Below are 16,597 nucleotides of genomic sequence, written 5' to 3'. Positions count from 1 at the left end.
TGTATGCTATGGAAGGGGGTTCGATACAGCAAATATGGATAAAAAAAAAAATCCAAGGGTAGGGCTCAGGTCCTTCTGAGCAGAGACAGAACTCCCTGAATGTACGAGTTATCACAAGTCGTTCCAGACATTGTAAAGAGGAACCAAACTGCTAGAGAAGCAGCCGGTGAATGATGTGGAAGTGGTTATGAATCTTTGGAATTTTATCTCCCCAGGTACTATGTACTGCAAAGAAAGAAATGGCTGACAGCTAAATAGTTAATCCTTATAGTATTAACCCTGACTTATCAGCTATGTGATCCACAGTGCTAGCTGTTGGTCATAAACACATTTCTAATTGTCACAATAACCGTGCAGCGTAGGCATACTAGCCTGACTTTGCAGCTGAGGAAATCAACACGGTCTGGGATTAAGTTTATCCCCGATCACAGAGCCAAAAGGAGCAGAGCTGGGCTTGGAGCTCTGGTCTGACTCACTCTAAAGTTCTGTCCTCACCTCGGTGATCACCGCTCAAATCTTCGGAGGAGAGGAGCACTAGGTAAATGCCCTGAGACTTCTTTAGATTTTGTTGTAAAATAACAGTGAACTGTTGGTTTGCCCTTTGCAATGATATGACTATTAATAAACTATTAATAAATAACAACAAGGTATTAAAAGTCACGAGCTCGGCAAGTTCTTACACTAGTGATGGACCTCAAATCAATATGGTTATATTTACATTTAACCTGGTGGCTTATTTGAACTCAATTTCAGAAGACTAGAATGTAAATAAATTCACCTTTGCCTCATCACTAAAGAAGTGTCTTCAAGTGCTTGGTGTCCCCTCTGCTATTCTGCAGACACTTTGGGCTGAACTGAATTAAACTCCTACCTTCCCAAAGCCCAGACTGTTAGCTGCCAATCAAACACTCATGCTTACTCTTTCTCAGCTTTGGTCGCCTTGCTGAGCACGGTGTTGAACAGGTTAAATTCTACGCTCCCACTTCCCTTGTAGCCCAGAGAGGAGTGTGCTTGTGGAGGAAGTGTGCAGCCTTTGGGGCAGTCTCTGCAGGATGGATCCTTCCTCTCTCTAGTAGGGCAGGTGTGCTGACTACAGCCACCGTCTAGGGCCATAAAGATGGCCCCCGGGAGGCAGCACAGAACCCTGCTGGGGCCAGGACTGTGAGCCCTTAGCGGGCTATAGGTTGATCGAACGCCTCCCAGGCCAGGACTGGAGTTTCGCAGCTGCCATGTAGAAGTAAACTCCTCATCCCGTCAAAGTTGCAGTTTGGGTTTCTGTTACTGAATATTAAATATATTTATATATTATATATATTCTACTTTAGATATCTGACCACATCTCAAGAATCAAGTCTTTCTGATCCTGTCCACCGTTCTCCATCTTTCTTGCCACTAAAGAGTAACCTTTAATTATCGGTTGGTTGTCTGAATCTTTACAACGTCTAACTCGAAACCTCGAGTCATCCTTTTAAAATGACGTCTACTGCGTTACTCTTTGGCTTAAAAACTCTTAACAGCACAACTGACTGGATATTACAAAACGACAATCGGAGAGGACTTTGGCAAATGTTTAAGGTGACGGGTAGGCGATTACTCTGACCTGATCATTTTACAGTATGTAAATTCGGAGGCATGCCATACTGTGCTTTGTAAATTGTCCAATTATGTAGTGCCATATTGGATTTGGGCCTGGCTGCTTTGTAACTGCATGGCCACAGTTAAGAAGTCATGGGATTGTTGGACAGAGGCCTCTCCCATGTATTTACGGCACAGGAAGAAAAGACCAAGTAGTAAACACCCGGTGTCTCCACTGCATGACCTCTGCTGAGCCCGGCTGATGCATGTGGAACTGACACACCTGGACCACACCTGGGTGGTGGTCAATTCACTTCTGCCTTTTACTTCCTCAGCCTTTATCCTTGAGATTTAGGCTGGTCTTCTGGGATTTCTCCCTAATTAATTCAGGTCTCGTAGTTGGTCTTTTGTTACCGAAGTCACGAGCCAGGTAGTCACGAGCCAGGGTTTCCCACTGTGCTTCCCAGTTATTTTCTACCTGGAGACTTGGGTATATAAGTGGTGAATAAAGCTACAGGAGACTCTCACTATTCCTCTCACTCTCACTATTCCTCTCACTCTTACTCTTCCTTCCGCTCTTCCTCTCTCTCTCTCTCTCTCTCTCCCTCTCCTGGCTTGACACGATAACCTGTGTGTGTGTATGTGTGTTTCTTTCATCCCGTAGGCTTTCGCCTGATTCTCGGTACCAGGTCGGTGCTGGCGCCGACACAATTATATACATTTAGAGGTTTATATAAAACCCAAACTTCTCAAGGTATACTTGCCCCTCCACAATTCCTTCAGTCTCACCCTTTGCCCTGCGGTTTCTACCACCTCCGTGCTATCTATTTTTCTTCTTCTTCTTCTTCTTTTTTTTTAAAGATTTATTTAAGTATATGAGTACACTGTCGCTGTCTTCAGGCACACCAGAAGAGGGCACCAGATCCCATTTCAGATGGTTGTGAGCCACCATGTGGTTGCTGAGAATTGAACTCAGGACCTCTGGAAGAGCAGTCAGTGCTCTTAACCACTGAGCCACCTCTCCAGCCCACACCTCCGTGCTATCTAGAAACTGCTCTGGAGTTGTCTAGGTAACCCTTATTTTCCTATAGCTTTGTTACTCCTTGATGGGCACCATGGTTCACAGATGAATACGATCAAGAGCTATAAAACCATGAGCACGCATACAGCCCCGAGGTTATAAACTGTTTTAACAATGTTCTGCGTTGTTTTCTTTCCTCTTTGGCTGCATGCATCCTTTCTGGTGTAGCTACCTAGCCTAGCCTAACACACAGTGGATACTTAGAGTGTGTCCTGACCTCATACATGTCAGGCTCTCTCTGAACTGGAAGGAGGTCTTCCTCCAGACAGGACGGCAGCTATCACAAGAGTGTAGACAGCTTACAGTCCAATTCCGGTTTTCCTGGCTGGGGTGTGGGAATGCTGAAGGGGAAACACATGCATCAGCTGACCTCTGGGACTTCTTCCCGGCCGGGCCTAGAGCTGCAGCGTGAGACCCAGAACAGCCAGCTCCACGTCCCTTCCTCCTGCAGCCCTCTTCCTACCTCACCCTTTAACCCCACAGTCTTCAATTCTGCCTTTAGCTGCTCACGAGGGCTGCTGAGTATCGAGGAAAGAATGCAGGATGTGTGGCAGAGAGTCCAGCACTGGTCGAGGAACAATTTGTTTTTTTCCTTAAAAGGGCAGGGGGGAAAAGAGGGCAGCAGTCTGTAAAGTTACATAAGACTGCTGTCCTTGCTGGGAGTTCTTCCAACTCCCTCTGGAAGACTCCTCAGACTGTTTAGAATTTCAAGGAAGGGCTGGGCATTGCCTGCTTGGTTAACCTATACTGGGGCCATCTCTAGAGGTAGGGAGCTTCTGGCCTAGGGAACATGACTCTTCGCCCCCACTGCCAACCGCAGCCCCACCAGGCTCATGTGGGGACGGAGTGTTGCATAATCTGTTTACAGACAAATCTCACAACAAGAACAAGCCCCTTTGCCAAAACAAAGTCCACTGGTGTCAGGACTTCAGTGCCCATTCCAAAAGAGGCGGGATCTTGGGGATCCGACAGCCCAACCCAGCAGCATAGCAACTGCAACCCAGCAAGTACACGGACGTCCTTCCCACTTCAGGCATGGCTATGCAGGCTGGGCTGTGAATGTCGCTGAGAGGCAGCGTGCGTGCCTGCCTCGAACAGCCCCCACTGAAACAGGAATATGCAAATTATCATTTGGGCCTTGGGAATGGCTGCATTCCAAACAGTTAAATCATAAAAGTCACTGGGAATGAACAGAGAGTGAGAGAGAGAGAGAGAGAGAGAGAGAGAGAGAGAGAGAGAGAGAGAGAGAGAGATAGAGATGTGTCTTGCCTGACGTGTAAGTTTCTGGGTTCAATTCCCAGTAGTGAACATGCACAAATATAAAGTAGGCTAGAGAGGTTGCTCAGTGGTTAGACCACTTGCTATAGAGGACCTGGTTGTGTTCTCAGCACTGACAAAACCATCCACAACTCCAGTTCCAGGGGATTATTTGATGGCCTCTTCTGGCTTCCACTGGTATCATGCACATACATACTTACATGATGTAACCACACAATCAACAAAAACAAATCATATATATATATATATATATATATATATATGTATATAAAATTTTCAGTATCAAATCATTTAAAAATTGAGACTTATTTATTTATAAATTTGTATATATATGGGTCTTTTGCCTAGATGTATGTCTGTGTGCCACATGAGTGTCTGGTAGCACTGGAGGCCAGAAGAGGGGCATCAGATGCCCTGTAACTGGAGTTACAGGTGATGGTTAGCCACCATGTGGCTGCTGGGAACCAAACCCAGGTCCTCTTAAAGAGCAGGCAGTGCCCTTAACCACCAAGCCTTCTGCTTCATTTTATAATGGAGACACTAATATCTTTCTTACGGGTGGAAGGAAGAGTTGCGGGGAAAGGCCTGTGATGTCAAAGACAGTGACTGGTACTTAGGGAGGGCCCTGTAAATTACAAGTATCATAAATAGAGATGAGGAATCTCCTTTGCTCCAATCCAAACGCCTGCTCCTGCCTTCTGGTACTAATGTCGAGCAGGGGGCCATGCCATTACCATGGCCACTGTTGTCTGTTCAGGAGGTGACTGCATCGTCACACTCTTTGACTTTTCTTCAACTCAGTTCTCTGTAAACTGTGAAGTGACTCTCTCATAGGAAGTATCCCAAGAGAACACAGAGAAAGAAAGGTAGAGTGAATTTGATGCTATCTGCAAATCAAGAAACTCCCCGTCCAATAAACACATCTAGGAACATAGCCACCCGAATTGCCCACTGTCAACAGAACACAGTGAGTCCTTCACGTGAGCCCATGGGCTAGCAAGGGTCTCCTTCAAAATTACTTCCACACAGAATAGCACCCGACCCTCGGCATCCCCACAGCACTGCTTTGGAAAGCTCTGGATGGGCGCGGTGACTATGCCTTAATCTCAGGACTCATAAGGCAGAGAGGCAAGTGGAGCTCTGCAAGTTTAAGGCTAGCCTGGTCTGTTCTGGGTTAGCCAGGGCTACATAGAGAGGCCCCTTCTCAGAAGAAGGAGGAGGAGGAGAGGGAAGGGGAGGGGGATAAAGAGGGAGGGGGAAGAAGAAGGGGAGGAGGAAGAAGAGTCTTATTTATCAATGCTTTAATTTAGGACTCCCTCAAGCCTCAACAATCCTGGCAAAAGGTAAAAGTTTATATTCATACAAAGCAATGATTCTCAACATGCGGGTGAAGATCCCCTTGGAGTCGAATGACCCTTTCACAGAGGTCGCCTAAGACCATTGGAAAATATAGATATTTACATTATGATTTACAACAGTAGCAAAATTATGGTTATGAAGTAGCAATGAAAATATTGTCTGGTTGGGGGTCAGCATAGCATGGGGAACTGTATTAACATGCTCAGCACTTGGGAGGTTGAGAATATGGCTGTAGAGGATGGTGAATCCCAATCGCACACAAACATAACACGGTAAAGGAATAGGCACGGGACCTGGGCCAGAATGAGCAGGAGGGAAGCCGGAGGATGTTTAGGCTTAGGCCTGAAAGGCATTTAAACAGGTAGAGGCTCTAGGCAGAGGAGGAAGAAACATGTTCAACCATTCAGAAAATGACACTATAAGGTATTTTCACAGTTCTGCCAAAGACTTTAGGGAGAATTAGGAACAAATCATATAGAAAATTAAGAAAAAAAGAGAGACAGAAGGTACTAAAAGTCACACAATAAAGTGCACAGTAATAATAGGTGTTCACAGACCACTATGTCTCACAGAAAGTGCAAGATACTAATTTGATTGGGACTTGTGAAGAAGGTGGTTTATAAATGCTAAGGTTTTGCTTTCCATGCTAGGACATTAAAAGGTTTAAAACTCACTGAGTTAGGGGATGAAGGACCAGGACACCAGCATTTGGGAGGCATCTGTGGGAGGGGCTGGAGCTCAAGATCTGATAGGCGGTAAACAGTGAGATCTTAGTGAACCTGGGCTACAGGCCCTGCTCAGAAGTACACACACACACACACACACACAGACTCACACACACACATAGGCATGCGCACACAGACATACACATATACACACACATACACACTCACATACACACACTCACATACACACTCACACACACTCACACATATACACACATACACTCACACTCACACATACACACATACACACTCTCACACACACACTCACACACACATGCACACTCATACACACACATACGCACACACACTCACACATGCACACTCACACACATACACACTTACATACACACACTCAAACACATACACACACATACACACACACTCAAACACATACACACACTCATACACATACACATGCACACTCACACACATACACACTCACATACACACACTCAAACACATACACACACTCACATACACACACTCACACACACACACACAGGCATGCACACACACAGACACACACACACACACACACACCCATGCTGATGCTGTAAGCCAGGAATGGTGGTCCGTGCTGTAATCTCAGTGCCCAGAAGGAAGAAGAACTGCTGTGGCCTGGGCTACAAAATGAATCAGTAAAGAAGGAGTACATACATGTATTGTTTAGAAGCGGGGACAGAGCTAGTGAAACAGCGAGGGACTGACAGCAGTGGTTACTCTCTAGCATGGTGGCACACGACCTGGAGTCCACTGGTGATCTTTGCAGAAACAACCAGAGAACAGGAAATGAGGTCAGACAAGGGCGGACAGAGGGTCTCGGCGCTGTGGCACATGCCTGCATGTAGGAACCATGCATGAGGCAGAGGCAGGAAGTTCATGACTTTGAGACAAACTTAGATTACTTAACAAATTCAGGCCAGCCAGGATTCCATAGCAAGGCCCTGTCAGAAAGGAAACAGAACGGCGGTGTCGCTGGAGCGCAGGCAGGGCAGTACACAGTAGCTGGGGACTGCTTCTCATCAGAAACGACTGCTACATGGCTTCATAACTAAGCTCACTGTTTATTACTTACTATTTATCCCCTGACACCAAATCTCTGTCGCAGGTGGCAGGACCAGGTTTTCACCATGTTTCTATGTATCTGATTCTCCATTTGATACTTACTCTCCCTCCCACTTCTTTGAGACAGAATCTGGTCCCAGGGCCAGTACTGGCCTCAAATGTCCTCTACAGTCCAGACGGGTTTGAATTCATGACCCTGCAGCCTCAGCCTCCAAAGTGCTGGTGACACATGCCATCTCCAGCCTTCCATAAACTCTTGATCATCGACTGTCTGGTTTCATTTCCTGTTACCTCTCTGATATATATTGTTTGTCCCAGTATCTCAGTGAACTCAGGTTAGCCACCATGGTGGATACTTCCTGCCACGCCAATGTTATCTCTTCTGAAATACCAATCATTTTCCTGCCTGGACTTTCACAAACATTCCAGGCATTTCTGCATGAAACTAATTTGTTAATGTGAATATTTAAAACACTCCTCAATAAATATAATCTAGACTTCAGTCATCCACACATTTAAAACATTGCTATCTCCTGTGTTTTACCTGCATGTATGTCTGTGCCATGTGCATGTCTGGTATTCAGAGGCCAGAGTCTATGTAATTAGAGGTACAGATAGCTGTGAACCACCACGTGGGTGCTGGAAACGGATCCTGGGTCCTCTGGATGGGTAGCCAGTGCTCCTAACCACTGAGCCGTCTCTCTGGCCCCTCAATCCCTTTTAATAAATTTATAATTTCAAAACCACTAAGAGAGTGAGTTCTTCCTAGGTTTTTGAGAGACCTTGGGTTCAGAGACTCCATTGGCACCAGGTACAACATACCTGTAATCTCAGCATTTGGGAGGAAGAGGCACATAGATCTCTGTAAACTCAAGGCTACCCTGGTCTACATATGAGTTCCAGGCCACCCATGGCTAAATAATGAGACTGTGCCTCCAAAATTTAAAAAAAATTACTTTATGTGTATGAACATTTTGTCTGCATGTATATATGTGCACTGTGTATGTATGCATTGCACCATGTATTTATGTATGCACTGCACCATGTATTTATATATACATGTGCACCTTGTATATATACATTGTACCATGTACCATGTATGTATGCATGTGTACCATGTATGTATGAATGCATTACACATGTATGTATGCATTGCACCCTGTATTTATGTCTGCATTGTACCATGTATGTATGTATGGACTGCACCATGTATGTATGCATGCATTGCACCATGTATGTATGCATTGCACCATGTATGTATGTATGCATTGCACCATGTATGTATGCACTGCAAATGTATTTATGTATACATGTGCACCTTGTATATATACATTGTACCATGTATGTATGCATGTGTACCATGTATGTATGAATGCACTGCACATGTATGTATGTATTGTACCGTGTATTTATGTCTGCATTGTACCATGTATGTATGTATGCATTGCACCATGTATGTATGCATTGCACCATGTATTTATGTATGCATTGTACCATGTATGTGTACCATGTATTTATGTATCCGTGTGTGTAGGATGTCATACATGTGAGGGTGGGTATAGGATAGAAGGAGGCCTGACACTGGATGAGAAGGAAGAATGGGTGGGAGAAAAGTTTGAGGGAAGAGGAGGAGACTGAGGAGAAGCCGCCTCCAAGAGAACATTCCTCTCTGCGTATTTACAGGTTGTTATGAATGTTCTTAAGGGATGGATGTGTACAGGGCTTTGTATGTTTAGGTGAGGTTATTGTGTTGTGTATTCTTTCTTGTGGTGATTTAACTTTGGGAGAGTCTGTGGAGGCAGAGACACTGGCCGCCAAGGAGTTGGGATGTGTGTTTCTGGCAAGATATCTAGCAGATATCTTGGGGCACTGTGGTGCTGGATGTAGTAGGGGTAAAAGCCCTTTTTTTATAATTTTACAGCAACACACATGCACCATGTATGTATGCATTGTACTGTGTATGTATGCATGTACTATGTATTTAAGCATTGTACCATGTGTGTATGCACTGTACCATGTATGTATGCATTACACCCTGTGTGTATGCATTGAACCATGTATTTATGCATTGCATCATGCACTGCACCACATATATATGACCTCCTCATTGCACCAGGAGGCCAGAAGAGGGTGTCAGAAGAGCGTGTCAGAAGAGGGTGACCTGAGCTGGAGTTCCTGGTGGCTGGGAGATGTTACTTATTTGCTGGGAACTGAACCTGGGTCCACAAGAGTAGCCAGTGATCTTAGCAGCTGAGCCATCTCTCCACTCCATATAGCTTTTCTCAGATTTTTGTTTTAGCTGGTTGTGGTGTTGGGAGGAAGGAGAGGTGGATCTCTGCAAGTTCAGGGCCAGCCTGGTCTACATAGTGAGTTCCAAGTCAGCTAGGGCTACATAGTGAGACCACGAGTCAAAACAAAACAAACAAAACAAAAGAAAACAGTAACAGTAAAACCAAACAAGAAAACCCCTTACATCATCAGAGCTGAGACTACAGTTGGAAGAGCAGCACTTTCCAGAGTGGTCCATGAACCCCACAGGATCTGCCCTTCCTGGGGATTTTTTTTGGCCTACCTATGGATTTTAAAAAATGATTTGTTTTAAGCTGGGCAGTGGTGGTTCATGCCTTTAATTCCAGCACTTGGAATTCTAGCCTGGTCTACAGAGTGAGTTCCAGAACAGCCACGGGGGCACAGAGAAACCCTGTCTCAGAAAACAAAACAAAACAAAACAAAACAAAACAAAACAAAACAAAACGCTTTCTTTTTATTTATATGCCAGCAGAGGCTAGAAGAAAGCCTCAGATCCCCTGGAGCTAGAGTTTCAAATAGCTGTTAACCACAACATGGGTGCTGGGAACCAAACCCGTGTTCTCTAGAAGAGCAGCCAGCGCTCATACCTGCTGAGCCCCCATCCCTAGGAGTATTTTTAGGTAGGTAAGCACCTGGGCCTTACGCTACGCTTCCCAACAAGAATTTCAGGGGTGATGCAGATGGATTTTTTTTTCCATCTTAAAATCTGAAAGCATATGTCTAGGTAAATACAGAGGAAGAAAGCTCTAATCAAATGAGATGGGGTGCAGAGGCTTCAAGTTTTTAGTGTTTATATGCACACATATATTTAAACTCTATGTGTGTTTATTTCAAACCTAACGTTGTCACATTGCAAACAAGAAAGTATGACTAGAAAAACATCTTTTAATTCTGGCCTACATCAAACAGGTTGACAAGGGAGTTTAGGCTTTAGTAAAAGGAGGAAAGGATCTATAGTTCAGCTGGCTCTGCGCAGCTCACTGGTTTCAGGCCCCAAGTGTCCTAGGAATTTTAGGACTGTATGCATGCCCTGAGGGTTTGGTAATGTTTCTCTCAGACCACGGCTGCACAGCTGTGTAGCTCGATCACAGGCTGCGGGCTCCTAACCCAACCATGTCTCTTAGCTTCTTGCTAGTTGGGACCATAACTCAGTGGGAGAAACAGACAGCTTTCTAGAGTCTGGCACATGCTGTAAACCTAGCAGTCTGGGCTGGGCGAGGCAAGGAAATCCTGAGGTTGAGGTCGGCCCATGCTACATAGTGGACCACGTCTCAAAACTAGTAACAACAAACATTCTAGGGCCCTTGGAATGATCTCTTAAGATTCCAGCTGTAGCCTTTTCGGTTTAGCTCTACAGCAAATAAATGTGGCCTTTGCAGCAGTGGCCTAGGATAACTACATTGTAGCAAGAGGGGAGCTAGGACTTTATTTTACCCACCAACAATTTTACACATTTACATAGCCCAGACCCATCACTCTCCCTCCCACTCTCCTTGACTGAGAGCTTGTGCAGCTCTTGTAGGCGACTGGTTCCCAGCAACTTAGAACTCTGATGCTCTCTTTTGGTTTCCAAGGGGCACCAGGTGTACATGGGGATATAAAATATAAAAGAAAACAAAAAGCCTTAACTATTTTGGCATACAAATCCTTCTAAAATATATTAGGTACTTTTGTTCTATTTAGACTACATAGTTTAGAATGTAACTTTTCTTTGGCCATTCTGTTTTTTTGTTTTGTTTTGTTTTTTTTTTTTTGGTTCTTTTTTTCGGAGCTGGGGACCGAACCCAGGGCCTTGCGCTTCCTAGGTAAGTGCTCTACCACTAAGCTAAATCCCCAGCCCCCGGCCATTCTGTTTTTTAAAGATGAAAAAAATTACATGTAAGTGTGTCTGTGTGTATATCTGCACACATATGTGCAGGTGCTCACTGAGGCCGAAAACAGCGAATCGGATCTCCTGGAGCTGGAGTGACAGGCAGTTGTAAGGTGGTTTGATGGGTGCTGGGAACTGAATTCTGGTCCTAGACAGGGCACCAAGCGCTCTTCATAGCTGGGCCACCCCTCCAGCCCCATAATTCTCTACTGTTAATTAATAGACCAGCTTTTTTCCCTAGGTGTCAACTGGGGACTCAGATACTAGACCGTCATATCCATAAGGACTGGGGTTTATAAGTAACTACATTTTACTTTGCCAGCTCTGTGCAACAGTTACCAGGAGGCCTAGCCAAGGAACTGAGGCCAGTGAATAAGTAAGTAGGTGACATCCAAATTAAAAAATAAGTAAAATTATTATTATTTTTTTTTGGTTCTTTTTTTCGGAGCTGGGGACCGAACCCAGGGCCTTGCGCTTCCTAGGTAAGCGCTCTACCACTGAGCTAAATCCCCAGCCCCAGTAAAATTATTTTTATATCCAGAGGAAATGATCCCACAATCAGAAAAACCCCAAAATTCCACAAGCAGTTAGAACAAATTCTGCCAAGTTGCAGGACACAAAGTTAACATGGAAAAAATCAGTTGTGCTTCTGTGCACTAACCATGAAAAAAACCAAAAGGGAAATTAAGAAAATGATTCCGTATATAGTATAACATCAAAAAGAAAAAAAATACTTAAGAATAAACTTAGTCAAAGAAATAAAAGACCTGTACACTGAGTTCAAAGCCAGCCTAAATAGATCCTCTCTAAAAGAAACAAAAAGATAAACTATCGAAAAGCCAGCTCATGGAATGGGAGAAAATAGTCACAAAGCACTTATCTGATTGGCAGGTTAATGTTTAAATATGTAAAGAACCCATGTAACTTGGCCACAGAAAACAATCCAGTACAAAACGGGGCTCTGACTTGAGTGGACATCTCTCCAAAGAAGAGCTACACACGGCCAGTAAACAGTTCAAAACCGTGTCTCACAGCTCAGCATCAGTGGAGGGCGAACAAAGCCTCCTGGAAGGAGCCTGAGAGGAAGGAGAACATGAACAATTTACAGTGGTGGATGTATGAAAAAGTTGTAATAAAACAATGGCAGCCACCTGAGAAGCTGAGGCAGGAGGATCACTAGCTCAAGGCCTGCTCCGACTATACCCTGAGGTCAACGGCAATCCCAGGAGGCCTGTCTCAATGTGGAACAAAGGGTTTGTGTCTTAGCTTGAATTTGATCCCTGGCATTGTGAGACAGAATGACAAAACAAACAAGACCTACAACGACGACATTACTTTATACTCAGAAGGACAGCGACTTAAAACCTATAGGATCACAAGTGTTAGAAAAGTCCTCCCACACTGAGGAGAGTGAGGAATGGTACAGCATCTGAGAAACTTTGCTGGTTCTTGTAATTAAAAAAAAAAACATTCGGTCCTCAGCTCTGAAAAAAAAAAAACCCCCAAAACCCAAACTTAGAAAACATATAGGCCAGCAACTCAGTTCTTATATACAACACAAAACTTAAGAATCTCAAACAGATCTGCACATTCATATTCACTCCAGCATTATTCATAACACATAAAAGGTCAAAGTATAATCAACACAAACGGAATGTAGCATGTACATGTTTGCACATGTGCGCACACACACACACACACACACACAGTGTTAGTCAGCCTTAACTATGAAAACATTATGCATTATGTTAGGTAAAAGAATCTAGTTTCAAAGGGAGGTATGATTCCACTTATGTGTGGCACCCACGTAAATCCAGAGGCAGAAATGGGATGCTGAGCCCAGGAGATGAGAAGTGGGGAGTGAGGAGTTAAGTCTCACTGGGGCAGTCAGTTTAGAAGATGAGGAAAAGGGGTTAAGGCGATGACTCGATGACTCGGTGATTAAGAGCATTGGCTGCTCTTCCAGAGGACCTCAGTTCAATTCCCAGTGCCTACATGTTGGCTCACAACCATCTGTAACTCGGGCCCCAGGAGGACTAGACACTCTCTCCTGGCCTACAAGGGCTCCCTGCATGCATTTGGTACACAGACATGTGCAGACAAAACACCCATACACATTAAAAAAAATAAACAAGTAAAAATTGAAGAAGGCGACTGTTCTAAGAACGGATGAAGATGGCTGTCCGACAATACGAATATGAAGTTTTATCCTAAGGAAAAGGGGAGTAATTTTTGGTACAACAGAGAATATGCTATCAGTTACAGTCTTGTTAGAATCCCACACTCAATGCCCAAAGCCAGCGCCTTAGAGCAGCGTGAATACCTGGCCACCCAAAAGGTGCTCCCATGCAAGACAGACTCACTGGATAGGAAAAACAATACTGCAAACCACTGTTGGCGTGGGCACCTTCTGGGTAAGCTTGACTTGAGCAGTCAGAGCATTTTCCAGAGCCTGTCCTTAGCCTAGCATGTACTGCATGACCTCTTTGGTCAAGTGACTTTTAGCAGAATGCAGAGTCACTGTGCATGAGTAACAGGAAGACAGGGAAAGGGTGAGTTATTGTCCTAAATTTGCAAGTGAGCCCTGAGAGGAAAATAGAATACACAAGCCTCCCCATGAACTGTGGTTGCCAGTTTTAGCAAGTAAAATTATAGGGCTCTGTTGTTTATCAGAAATTCAAATTTAACTGGAAAACAATCTTATCTGGCAGTGCTCTGACATTTTGGTATTGAGGAGAAAAATCAATAATCTAGACTGTTCTGATCTGGGGTTACTGAGGTCCACACAGAGGCTGGGCCAGAAAAGGTAGAAAGGTCTGTTAAAAAATAAACTGATTACACAAAAGAAAAGTAAAAAGTCATAGCACTTAATTTGGCTCAGGAGCCCCTCCCCACACTGAGTTTCTGTGATCTAAAGTTTAATTTTACAAAGACACGTCAATGGGTAGAAGAATCAAAAGCAGACACAGTCAAGGGAAAAAAAATACTCCAAGGCAGGCTTACCGTCAAACAGCGATGGTCAAATTGGGTGTGGTGGCCCACATCACTTGGGAGGAGGAAGCAGGTGGATGTCATTGACTTCAATTAAGGCTGGCCAGCGGCTACAAAGTAAGACCCCGGCAAAACAAAACCAACCAACCAACAACAACCAAACAACAACCACCAAAGGGCGTTCAACACCACATAAAAACAAGAGAAAAGCAGCAAGAACAAAGCTTTGAGTGCTCACGGCCAAGCAGCAGGAAGGGGTACTAGGAAGAGTGTTTAGATGGCTTCCTCCCGTGAAGCCACACTACTGCTTAGGTTCTACAGAGCCCTGGATGGAAGCCGTTAGGACGACCAGGCAGTACTTCCTAGCTGATGAACGGCTACCGTTTCGCAGCATTATTTCATAATCCAGCAACACCGCCTACTTTCAAGTCTGGGCCAAAAATAGGTCCCCGAAACCCGACCCTAACCAAGGTCCTTCACACCTTCAACCTGCCTGAAGCACCAGCTACAGAGTCAGACTTTAGGGCTAGGACTAGTTCCAGAATTCGTCCCCAGGGTGAGCATCTAGTCTCCAAGGAAGAGCAGCTGTAACCCTGGCAAAGCTCTTTCAAGATTATCTGGGTAACCTCTAAGGAACTAACCAATAAGAATCTCTGCAGCCCTAAGACTGCCCTCAAAAAAAAAAAAAAAAAAAAAAAAACAAAAACAAAAACAAAAACACAACGACATAAACAGCAGGTATATAGAAGTCTGAATACAAATGAAATGGGAAGAACGAATGGATTTTGTATATTCCTAGGTCGAAAGACTGAACTAATCCAATCCCCCATATGACAATCCCTTCCTGTTTTATATAACTAGACACACCTATCCTGCTCTGCAGCCCCTGCATTAGACTGGTTCGTTCGTTCATTCGTTCGTTCGTTCGTTCATTCATTCATTCACTCACTCATTCATTCATTCACCCATTCATTCATTCATTCACCTGCCCATAAGGTATTTAATTTATGCTACTATGTGCCAGGCACTGTGCTGGATACTGGGGAAACAAAGATGAGCAGTGAATGTATGGCCCTCTCCGTGTCCGCAGGGCCACCTTGGGAATCCACAGCTAGTCTGTGACAACTGGATCCATCACCTTGCCCTTTAGCAGGTGAGGATAGTAATGGGGCACTGGGGAAGTAAAGGTTTCCCCTAGATAAAAGTAGGGTGAGAGTGAGGGAGGAATGAAGCCGGCGCCAGGCAAAGAGCAACTTGGGAACCCGGATCCAAAGGCGCGGAGGGCGCAGAGGACCCACTGAGGTCACTGCCCGAGATGACAGGCAGCTGTGCTCCCACCGGGAGGACACAGATGTGGGTTCAGCGTTGGCTGGCACGAGCTGGTCCGGGCGTCTCGGGGGGGGGGGGAGGGGGACAGTTTGTGGAGACGGTTGGGGGTGGACCTGGGGTGGTGCCCAAAGGGCCGGCTGGTGCTGTGTTTCTGGAGGGTTCCTTGGACCTCTGAACAGCAGGGTCTGCAGCAGAACCAGGGACCAGAGGGTGCAGAGGGGAGGCGCGAGGGCGGGGCGGGCGGGCAGGCAGGGAGCCTGGCGAAGGGCAGGGTGGGTTGGCAGGCTGAGGCCCCGTCCCGAGGGACCCCTCGCTGTGTGGAGGCAGTGGGTGTCCAGGGCCCCGGTAGCCTCGGGAGAGGCGCGCCTACCTTGTTTCTCGTCGGCCGCGTCTCTCCGCGCGGGCGGCGTTGTCTCGCGCCTCCACGCGCCTCCAGGGGTCGCGTGGTAGCCCACGCCGGCGCTCCCCTCCGCTCCCCTCGGCTCGGCGCGTTGGTAACGCCCGGCGCCCCCTGCAGGCGTGGTGCCGATGGTCCGCTCTGGGCAGCCCTCGCGCGGCCCCTCCGCGAGGCGCGTTGGTTCGGCCCGCCAAGCCCGCGGGCGCGCCCACCTCCCTGGCTGGGGCGCTGCGCACAGCGCGAATCACGCGCACAGCTTTGCCACGAGTCAGCGGACAGAGTGCGGCGCCGCCCTGTGCTTGAACAGGAGCCGCCGGGTGCGCAGACCAGGGTGCCTACGGAGCAGGTGCGTGTGGCCCCCAGCTTCGCCGAGGCGGCGAGCCTCATCGTGGATTCCAGGAGAACATCATGAAGAAAAAAATTTTTTTTAATGTTAAAAGAAAGGGGGAAAAAAAAAAGGAACAAGGACAAAAGACGAAAGCCTGGTCTCCCTTGAGACCAGTGGACTCGGCCACTGGGGTGTGGTGTGGGCAAGATGACACTTGGGATTTGGTATTTTCAAAAAGTACCCTATGCACAGTCAAGGTGGAATCTTGCACCCATACTCCTGCTGCCTT

At 45.9% G+C, this 16,597-nt stretch overlaps 1 protein-coding gene across 3 annotated transcripts in view; it reads right to left on the bottom strand.

Moving 5' to 3' along the window:
* Rusc2 (RUN and SH3 domain containing 2) overlaps positions 1–16,092 on the bottom strand; it is a 47,133-nt gene extending 31,041 nt beyond the window's left edge. The window contains exon 1 of one of the 3 annotated variants that reach the window (XM_039111004.2): positions 15,954–16,092. The gene's annotated coding sequence lies outside the window, so the exon portion shown is untranslated. Of the gene's footprint in view, positions 1–14,266; positions 14,962–15,953 lie in introns of those variants that run through there. The other 2 variants (XM_039110999.2, XM_039111001.2) reach the window with 2 other exon arrangements.
* Between the last annotated feature and the right edge of the window lie 505 nt (positions 16,093–16,597).

Source organism: Rattus norvegicus, chromosome 5 (genome assembly GCF_036323735.1).
Source record: "Rattus norvegicus strain BN/NHsdMcwi chromosome 5, GRCr8, whole genome shotgun sequence".
NCBI lineage: Eukaryota > Metazoa > Chordata > Mammalia > Rodentia > Muridae > Rattus > Rattus norvegicus.
Note: the sequence above shows the minus strand (reverse complement) of the source record. Positions and strands in the feature narration are given on the sequence as shown.